Raw genomic sequence first — 4,157 nt, forward strand, 5'->3', positions numbered from 1 at the left:
TTTTAAAAAACACGATGGCATTGGGTTAAAAATAGATCGGTGGATATACTATAGAATCCTTTAGTAGATGTCACTATATGTGAGAATTATTTTTAGGTAAAGAATGTCTCCAAGTTTACAAAGCTTAAAATGCCCAAGCAAGCAATGGACCCAGGTCTAGCTAACTTCTAAAATCCTTTTATTATTTTCTTATTTGAGTAGGTAATACTCAAACTACCATTTTGTATGTTACAAAATACAAAAGGGTGAAAACTTTTCCGGTCAGCATTTCCTGTTTCCCAGCAACCCTGTGTCTCTCTATGGAGACAAACAATGGAACAAGGCTCTTGTCTGTCCTTCCAAGAATATGCAAATAAGCATATAAATCAAAAGACGCCATTAAGAAAATAAACAACCAAGGAACAAGCTAGGAAAAATATTTATACTACATAGATCTGATAAAGGATTCATAACCTGAATATCTAAACATATAATTCCTACAATCAACAACAGAAAGACAACTCAAATTTTTTAAATAGGCAAAAGGCTTACATAGATTCTTAATAAAAGATGATACACTAATGGTCAATAAGCACATGAAAAAGTGTTCAATGCCATTAATCATCAGGAAAAGGCAAATTAAAATCGCACTCCACTAAAATAAAAATGGACTAGCAAAAGCAAACGTTGGTGGAGTCCTGTGGATCCAACTAGTACTTTTATACATTGCTGGTGGGAGTGTAAATGATACAACCACATTGGAAAAAAGTTTTGAAACTTGTTATAAAGTGAAGCATACATCACCTCCATGACTGACTTCTTGGTATTTTCCCAAAAGAAATGGAAAAATTTGCACACAAAATGATTTGTGCATGAATCTTCACAACAGCCTTAGTAGTAATAACCCCAAACTGGAAGCAATACAAACTTCCATCACCGGATAAATAAATAAATGACTTGTGGTATTTTAATAAGTAGAATACTACTGAGCAATAGAAGGTACAAACAATTGATAGTTGCAAAACATGTATTAATCTTAAAAACAGACTCAGTGAAACAAGCCATTCGTAAAGGAGCACATACTGTGGAGTTCTATATATATGAAGTTGTAAAACAAGCAAAACTAATACATGAGAGTAAAAAATCAGAAAGTGGTTGCCTCTTGTTGAGGGATTGACTAGACATGGATGTAAGGGAAACTTCTGGGGGCATGGGAAGTTTAAAAAATATTTTTTAACCTCACCCAAAGATATATGTATATATATTTATTTATTATTGATTTTTAGAGAGAGAGGGAGAGAGAAACATCAGTCAGTTCCCTCCACCCTGACCAGGGATGGAACCTGTAACCTTTTTTTTTAAAAAATATATTTTATTGATTTTTTACAGAGAGGAAGGGAGAAGGATAGAGAGCTAGAAACATCGATGAGAGAGAAACATTGATCAGCTGCCTCCTGCACACTCCCCACTGGGGATGTGCCCGCAACCAAGGTACATGCCCTTGTCCAGAATTGAACCTGGGATCCTTCAGTCTGCATGCAGCTCTATCCACTGAGCCAAACAGGTTAGGGCGGAACCTGTAACCTTTTGGTGGAACCAACCATCTGAGCCACACCAGCCAGGGCAAGTTTTTTTAAAATAAATTTTTTTGTTGTTGATTTCAGAGAGGAAGGGAGAGGGAGAGAGAGATAGAAACATCAATGATGCGAGAGAATCATTGATCGGCTGTCTCCTGCATGCCCCACACAGGCATGTGCCCTGACTGGGAATCAAACTGTTACCTCCTGGTTCATAAGTTGACGCTGAGCCAAGCCTGCTGGGCCAGGGCAAGTTTTGATGATTACATAGGAGTATACAAAATTCATTAAATAAAAACAGTTAAGATCTATACATTGTATTGTGTAAAGAAGGGAAAAATTAAGAGATGGAGAAGGGACCTACCAATTAAAAGAAACTTACCTAATTGCAAGGTATAAATTATGATTCAAACAATCAAACTAAAAAATATGAGAAAATTGGAAGTTTGAACACTTATTGCTTATTTTATGAGATAAAGAACTTGCTGCATTTTAAAGACATGATTATATTTTAAAAATAAAACTTGGGAAATGGCAAAATTATAGAAATGGAGAACAGATTAGGGGTTCCCAAGTTCTAAGAAGGAGGTGAGGTAGGAGGGATGTGGGCAGGTGTGGGTAAAAAAAAGCAACACCAGGGACCCCTTGTGGTGGAAATGTTCTGTATATTGATTAAGTTGTCAATATCCTAGTTGTGATATTGATTGCATAGAATTGTGTACAGTTTTGCAATATATTAACATGGAGGGAAGTAAGTAAAGGGTCCACAGGATTTCTCTGTATTATTTCTTACAAGTGCATGTGAATCTATATTTCAAAATAAAAAGCTTATCCTATCTAATAAAAGAGTAATATGCAAATCGACCATCACTCCAACCCACAAGATGGCCGCCCCCATGTGGTCACAAGATGGCCGCCACAAGATGGCCGGCAGGGGAGGACAGGTGGGAGGGACCAGGCCTGAAAGGGAGGGCAGTTGGAGGCGATCAGGCCTGTAGGGGAGGGCAGTTGGGGGCAACCAGGCCAGCAGGGGAGCAGTTAGGCGTCGATCAGGCTGGCAGGGAGTGGTTAGGGGGTGATCAGGCTGGCAGGCAGAAGCAGTTAGGGGCAATCAGGCAAGTAGACAGGCAAGCGGTTGGGAGCCAGCAGTCCTGGATTGTGAGAGGGATGTCCCAGATTGGAGAGAGTGGAGACTGGACTGAGGGACACACACCCCGTGCACGAATTTTGTGCACCGGGCCTCTAGTCCTACATAATAAAAGGCTAATATGCAAATCGACTGAACAGTGGAATGACCAGTCGCTATCATGTGCACTGACCATCAGGGGGCAGATGCTCAACGCAGGAGCTGCCCCCTGGTAGTCAGTGTGCTTCCACAGGGGGAGCGCTGCTCAGCCAGAAGCCGGGCTTAGGGCTGGCAAGCACAGCTCCCACCTCTGTGGCAGCGCTAAGGATGTTCAACTGCCGGCTTAGGCCCGCTTCTTGTGGGGAGTGGGCCTAAGCTGGCAGTTGGACATCCCCCGAGGGCTCCTGGACTGTGAGAGGGCACAGGCCAGGTTGAGGGACCCTCCCCTCCCAAGTGCACGAATCTCGTGCACCAGGCCTCTAGTTTAAAAATAAAATAAAAATGGAAAATTGTAAAGTTTAGTCAGTCAAAATAAACAAAATAAAAAATAAGATATTCATCAGAGCACAGAAGATTTTTAGAGCTATGAAACTACTCTGTATATTGTAATGGTGGCTACGTGTCAAATTTGTTCAAAGCTCCTTGAGGGCATTATGTTAAGTGAAATAACTCAGACACAGAAAGATAAATATTGTATGATCTCACTCAAATTTGGAATCTAAAAAGACCAAAGTAATAGAAATAAAGAGAAAAAAAACACACAGCACTAAGAAGGGGAGCAAACATATGAAGAACACTACGCCATATATGCCAGGTCCCTTGAAACATGCTGTGCAGATGTATCCTCCATGCAGCGACTGTGTCAAGCAGCAAGGATGGACCGGCTTCCGACCGATGAAGTTGTCTTGTCGAACAGGAAATCTCTCAGAGTAGGGCCTACAGCTGCCGGTACCTGTCCTTCTGCATTGGCTTCATACTCTCTACAACATCCAGGCTTTGCTTCTGAAAACAACTGTCTGAAAGATGCATCTAAAACATAAATGTTGTTTTGCTGGCGTGGCTCAGTGCATGAGCGTCCAGGTCAGGGTATACCACATTTTGTTTACCCATTCATCAGTTGATGAGTATTACGGTTGTGTCCAGTTTGAGGCTCTTATGAATAACGGCGCTGTGAACATTGTGTACAAGATTTTGTGTGAACAGGTTTCCATTTCTTTTTGGTATGTACCTAGAAGTGGAACTTCTGGGCCACCGGGTGACTCTGCTTTTCCAACGTGGCCCCGCTATTTTACATTTCGCCCAGCAATGCACCCAGGGGTCCGATTTTTAAACATTCTCATGAATGTTTTTTTATTTTATTTTTTTAATCTTTAATTTCTTTATTGGTTAAGGTATTAAAAATGTGTCCTCATCCCCCCAGTAACCCCCAACCTCCCCCCCACACTCATGTTCTCATCCCCCTGTTGTCCATGTCC

This window comes from Myotis brandtii, unplaced genomic scaffold, assembly GCF_000412655.1.
Source record: "Myotis brandtii unplaced genomic scaffold, ASM41265v1 scaffold29, whole genome shotgun sequence".
Classification (NCBI taxonomy): Eukaryota; Metazoa; Chordata; class Mammalia; order Chiroptera; family Vespertilionidae; genus Myotis; species Myotis brandtii.